General features: G+C 44.5%; 1 long non-coding RNA gene across 1 annotated transcript; it reads left to right on the top strand.

Moving 5' to 3' along the window:
- Positions 1–1,303: 1,303 nt before the first annotated feature.
- LOC147998192 (uncharacterized) lies at positions 1,304–6,471 on the top strand. Its single transcript, XR_015646518.1, has 2 exons — positions 1,304–1,394; positions 5,294–6,471. It is a non-coding gene; the product is annotated as an uncharacterized LOC147998192 (long non-coding RNA).
- The last annotated feature ends 263 nt before the right edge of the window (positions 6,472–6,734 follow it).

Raw genomic sequence — 6,734 nt, 5'->3', positions numbered from 1 at the left:
CAGGAAAACATAAATAAACAAGTAGAAGCCTACAGAGAGGAATTACAAAAATCCCTGAAAGAATTCCAGGAAAACACAATAAAACAGTTGAAGGAATTAAAAATGGAAATAGAAGCAATCAAGACAGAACACATGGAAACAACCCTGGATATAGAAAACCAAAAGAAGAGACAAGGAGCTGTAGATACGAGCTTCACCAACAGAATACAAGAGATGGAAGAGAGAATCTCAGGAGCAGAAGATTCCATAGAAATCATTGACTCAACTGTCAAAGATAATGTAAAGCGGAAAAAGCTACTGGTCCAAATCATACAGGAAATCCAGGACTCAATGAGAAGATCAAACCTAAGGATAATTGGTATAGAAGAGAGTGAAGACTCCCAGCTCAAAGGACCAGTAAATATCTTCAACAAAATCATAGAAGAAAACTTCCCTAACCTAAAAAAAGAGATACCCATAGGCATACAAGAAGCCTACAGAACTCCAAATAGATTGGACCAGAAAAGAAACACCTCCCGTCACATAATAGTCAAAACACCAAACGCACAAAATAAAGAAAGAATATCAAAAGCAGTAAGGGAAAAAGGTCAAGTAACATATAAAGGCAGACCTATCAGAATCACACCTGACTTTTCGCCAGAAACTATGAAGGCCAGAAGATCCTGGACAAATGTCATACAGACCCCAAGAGAACACAAATGCCAGCCCAGGTTACTGTATCCTGCAAAACTCTCAATTAACATAGATGGAGAAACCAAGATATTCCATGACAAAACCAAATTTACACTGAAAGACCCCCTCCCAGAAAGGGAATTGTACAAGCCCAAGGCCCTCAACTATAGAAGTAAAAAGTAAGTTTTTAGATATGTGGGACAAGCTGACCCATCATTTAGATGAAACAGACCAGAAAAGAAAACAAAATGCAGAAACCAGACTAAATTATGGGCACTGCTCCATGGGCCACCTGGCAGGAAAAAGAAAAAGTCCCTGACCCCCCGGAAGCCCTGACTACCATGTACTTTTTGCTAACTCACTGTTATGATTATAGCCAAAATAGGTAACATACACGTATGCCTCATTTACTCCACCAATCACATCCCTGTAACCATGCATCTGCTTCTGTAAGCCTGCTTCTGCTCCCCAAAATACTATAAAAAGCCTACCCTGGATCTGTTAGGCGCGCCAGTCTTCCAAATTGACTGGGACGCCCACAGATACCTGTGTATCCTGATCAATAAAAATCCTCTTTCAGATTGCAGCCTGTGGACTCGGTCTGGTCATTGGGCTTGAGGATCTCCCTCCTGAGGGAAGATTCTCTCTGAGAGTCTTACATATGGGGGCTCGTCCGGGATCGGAGATCCTCTGCCTAGAGACCACCGACCACCCACCGGGAGGTAAGCTGGCCAGTGTTTGTCTTGTCCTGTCTTGTCTTGCTTTGTGACTTGTTCTGTAAATGCTTAGTTACTTGGCTTGGGTCTATACCGTTTGCATTTGGGCGGGCCAGAGAAGGAGCTGACGAGCTCGGACTTCTCCCCCGCAGCCCTGGAAGACGTTCCAAGGGTGTTTAGAGCCCGGTTTTTCGGGGCTCAGCCTGTATCGGAAGGATACATGGTTTTGGGTTGGAGGAGAGAGGAGAGAGCCGAATCCACTAAATTTTTGGTTTCAGTTTGACACTGAAGCCGCACGGTGCGTCTGTCTGTTGCTTGTTTGACTGTTGGAATTGTTTGTCTTCTTTGCGTCCTAATTTTCTTTGAATATCTGTGGAAATTGGTCATAGGATGCTTTGTCTTGGTCTTGTTTGTCTGGGTTGTTTTCTGTGGTATTGTCAAGTGTCTTTTTGACTTTTGTTTCGTTTTTGAACTTTGGATAGACGACTGTGTTTAAAATCTTGGACTGACGACTGTGTTTAAAATCATGAAACTGTTTGCTTTGTTTGTCAAGGAGTTTTACTTGGTCCTCTTGGTGCTTAACTTGGAAATAAATTGCTTGAGAAAAATTGTTTTCTGCTGGGGAGTTTTATCTTTCTCTCTTAGCCTCCTCCCCAAGGAGAGATGCCCCTCCCTTTGCTCCCCTTGTCCAGTCTAGCTGCTGTTAACAGTTGTGTATGAAGAACTCCAGGTTAGTGAGTGACCCTGTCTGAAGCAGGCATTAACAAGAGCCTGAAAGCTTTACCTTAGATCCTGAAGAAAAATTCTCCCTGTTGCTTAAACATTCACAGCTTCTAAGGAAGGGACAGCACAGAGTAGGAAAATGTAGGGGCTGAGGGTGACAAGCATGCAGGCCTGCTAGCAAGCTGCAGGCTGCGCGTGGGCAGTGGCGCAGCTCTGGCCAAGTCAGCGTAAGAGGAGTTTCAAGGTGATGAGGCCGGCTGGGGTTGACGCTTTGACAACAAAAAGATAATATAGAGTTAGTGGTTGTTTTATGAGACTTTTGGCCCTAAAAAAAAATAATTCCAGTTGCTGCCTTCAGTGACCAGACCTTCAACACTTGCTCACAGAAGGAGAGTGTTCATTAAGAGAAGTTCTTTAAGGGAGCCTGCCTTATCTGCTCGCCCTATTCCAAGAGAGGAGTTGATTTCCAACATTAAATAACCTTCCCTGTTAGTCATCATTGACATGGAGAGTGCCTTTGATCCTATCCCCACAGCAGCCAGTTCCTACCCCTGTGGTCAAAATGCCCCAGGTTGGGGGACAGAGAAGCCCCTGAGATAGTTTCGGAGGGAATCTGCAACAAACTGTGAAGAACTTTGTTTTGCCAGTCAAAATTTAGAATTCAGGCTTTGGCTGTGGCCAAGGTCAGGATTAATGTTTTCTTTTCCATGGGCCTTTAGCCCACTGAGACAGTTTGGTAGAGGCCTGCTACTGAGGTCCTGAAAGTCCCAGGTGAATAGGTGTACAATTCTTTGTCAGCCACTTGGCATCTAGCACCCAGGTCCTAACCATCTCTCCATCCTTTTGTTATTAGTTCTTAAGTCCAGAGAGATAGTCGGTAACAGATCAGCTCCCTCTCTGCTTGCCGTTCTGTTTCACAGACACAAAGCTTGTGCTTATTTTTACAACGGCCTTTTTGTCCCAAAAAGTCCTCCTGGTTTAGCTGTGTGACTAAATGCTATTTGTCCTCTTCAGTGAACCTCTATTCTCTAGATTCTCTTCTTGTTTTCTCACATCCCATTTGAGATGCTTGTTAGTAACTGTTACAGGTCTTCTTTACCACCGAGGAAAGACGGAATCCTACTGGAGGCCAGAAAGAATGTTCCAGACATGGATGGAAGACCCTCACTGCTGACTGTTGACTTGAATACCCCTGAAGGTAGGGAGTGCTCCAGGTCTGCCACCAGGCTCCAAGGGTGGGTCTCTGAGGGGCTGGAAAATGCCCCACCAATCTGGCTAAGATAAGGAAAAGATATAAAGAGAGAAAGTTACAGAAATTTAAAGGGTTAAGCTAAGTTTCTGAGAGTTAGTGTAAGTTGCAGAGAAAGTAAAGTTGAAGTGTAGTTACATAAGTGGACAGCATCTAATAGCTGTAGAGGAAGATGCAGAAGATATGAGAGAGAGACTGAGGAAGAGAAAGAGAAAAGAAGGTAAAAAGAGCAGGAAGCTAAGGAAGAAAAGAGACAAAAGGAAAAAGAAGCTAGAGAGTTAAAGAGGGATAAAAGACAGGAGAAGAATATATACTGGCCACAGTAGTTAGGGAACCTAGGAAGACAGTACCTGGCAACAGAAGAGAATTCCTAGCTAAAGATCAGTGTGCCTATCGCAAGGAAAAAGGACACTGGGTCAGGGACTGCCCCAGGAAGAACAAGAAGGGCCTCTCCAGCAACCCGGAAGGCAAGCCTCTTGGTCCTAGAGTGCTGGCTATGCGCAAAGATAGAAGGGAAGCCTGCCCAGTTGTTTTGTGAATACGGGGGCCCAACACTCTGTGCTCCTACGCCCAAATTGGCTAGTGTCCAGCAAAAGACCTTGAGTACAGGGGACTACTGGCAACAAATGATACTCATGGACTACCCGAAGAACGGTGGACCTTGGCGTGGGCCGGGTATCCCACTTGTTCCTTGTGATCCCAGACTGCCCCTACGAGTCTAAACCCTGCAACCCTGCTCCCGGACCCTGACCTAGACATCCCCCTTCATGACTGTCAACAGGAGCTCACTAAAGCACAGGAGTGGCATAAAGATCGGACTGATCAGCCAACAGAGGGGGTAGATGCCATCTGGTTCATAGATGAGAACAGCTTCTTACAGAAGAAAAAAGATGGGCTGGGACAACAGTGGTAGATAGAAACAGAGTCATTTGGGCTCAGGCCCTACCAGAAGACACCACTACTCAGGGGGTAGAGCTCGCTCCCCTCACCAAAGCCCTTGAGCTGGGAAAGAGACTTAACATTTATGTGGACAACAGGTATGCCTTTGCTACAGCCCATCAGCAGAGGGGCCTGCTGACATCTGAGGGCAAGAAAAAAAAAGAGATTCTGGCTCTGTTAAGGGCCCTACATGACCCAGCCAGGCCGAGGAAGAGACTCTGGTACACCTCAACGAGAAAGAAGATCCTGCTACAATTTTTACAGGCAGAGGCCATGGTAAAACAAATGCATCAATAGACTCACTTAGGGGTAAGCAAACTCATCCAGACATTTTCAAAAACTAAATATTATGTCACAGGTCTCAAGTATCTCGTGGAACAGATAGTGCACTGATGTATACCAGGCCAAAAGGTAACTGTTTTCAGGAAAGTTGACTGTGGTATGAGGCTCCATGTGGAACGGCCTGGATACTACTGAGAAGTGGACTTCACAGAGATAAAACCAGGAAAATATGGTTATAAATGTCTCCTAGTGTTTATAGATATCTTTTCAGGAATAGGTAGAAGCTTTCCCCACCAAGCAAGAGACGGCCTCAATAGTCATCAAGAAGATACTAGAAGAAATCTTCAACAGGTCTGGAGTGCCCAAGGTAATCTGGTCAGACAACAGCCCTACTTTCGTTGCCAAGGTAAGCCAGGGTGTGGCCAGGTATTTAGAGGTTGATTGAAAATTACGTTGTATTTACAGACCTCAAAGTTCAGGACAGGTAGAATAAATAAATAAAATTTTAAAAGAGACCCTGACCAAATTAACCATGGAGACTGGCACAGACTGGGTGACACTCCTTCCCTCTTGCTCTCTTCAGAGCAAGAAATACCCCTTCCAGATTCAGCTTTACCCCCTTTGAGATCTTATATGGGGCCTCAGCTCCCCTGACTATATTAGATGATGTTACTGAACCAACATGTCATAGTAATAATGATTTATATGCCAGGCTAAAAGACCTACAGGTGATACAGAAAGAAATCTGCTCACAGCTGACAGCAGCCTATGCCCCGGAGACCCCTGAGATATCCCATCAGTTCCAGGTTAGAGACTGCAGCTACATACAACGACACGGAGCCCAGACACTCGAGCCTCGCTGGAAAGGACCGTACCTGGTGCTGCTGACCACCCTGACAGCCATCAAGTCTCAGCCCTCACCAGCAGCGTACTAGCTGTTGGGGCTGAGAGCTGGGACCTAGAGGGACACTCAGATCTTCAAAAAGCTCCCTAGACTTAAGTGATTGAGAGGTTGCTATAATGCTCACTTGAGGAGTGTGTTTTAGAAACAAGAATTTCATGTTTGCCTGTTTGCCCTGGATTCCCTCGGAATAGGTGTAAGGATAGGCTTGATTTTTATTGCAAATGATATAACATTGCATATGTTAGTACTCCTAACACTTCTTGGGACTGTGCCTCAGGGATCACAACCTATATAAGTTTAGAAGTTCTAAAAGACCTTGTATAGGTTCAGATAGTGTCCAGATTAGAATCCTGATGCTAAAGACTTAATAAGACACAAAAGAGAGTTGAGAATTATTTAAGGCTATCCAGGTGCTACAAGGGCAGCACAAGGACATCTGCTGTTGCCCTACAATGCAAGGCTTATAGAGAATTCAGAACTGCCATTGACTCAGATATAAAAAGTAAAAAAGACTTTTTAGCTGACCTCCAAGAACACCTAACCTCCCTCTCAGAGGTAGTCCTTCAAAATAGGAAAAGATTAGACCTGATATTCCTTAAAGAAAGAGTCTGTGTGCTACACTAAAAGAAGAATGTTGTTTCTATACAGATCAGACAGGAATAATAAGAGATATAGTCTTTCAGTTATTCAAACTTTTGTGCTGAGACAACAGTATCAGATGGTGAAACAACAAAAAACAGAGGTACCTTAACCAAGTGGAAGTGGAAGTTGAGTGGAAGATTCCACTCAAGGACAAAAAGAAAATGGGGGAATGAAAGACCCCCTCCCAGAAAGGGAATTGTACAAGCCCAAGGCCCTCAACTATAGAAGTAAAAAGTAAGTTTTTAGATATGTGGGACAAGCTGACCCATCATTTAGACGAAACAGACCAGAAAAGAAAACAAAATGCAGAAACCAGACTAAATTATGGGCACTGCTCCATGGGCCACCTGGCAGGAAAAAGAAAAAGTCCCTGACCCCCCGGAAGCCCTGACTACCATGTACTTTTTGTTAACTCACTGTTATGATTATAGCCAAAATAGGTAACATACACGTATGCCTCATTTACTCCACCAATCACATCCCTGTAACCATGCATCTGCTTCTGTAAGCCTGCTTCTGCTCCCCAAAATACTATAAAAAGCCTACCCTGGATCTGTTAGGCGCGCCAGTCTTCCAAATTGACTGGGACGCCCACAGATACCTGTGT

This window comes from Rattus norvegicus, chromosome X (genome assembly GCF_021556685.1).
Source record: "Rattus norvegicus strain SHRSP/BbbUtx chromosome X, alternate assembly SHRSP_T2T, whole genome shotgun sequence".
In the NCBI taxonomy this organism is placed as follows: Eukaryota; Metazoa; Chordata; class Mammalia; order Rodentia; family Muridae; genus Rattus; species Rattus norvegicus.
This window is presented reverse-complemented; position numbering and strand designations above follow the sequence as displayed.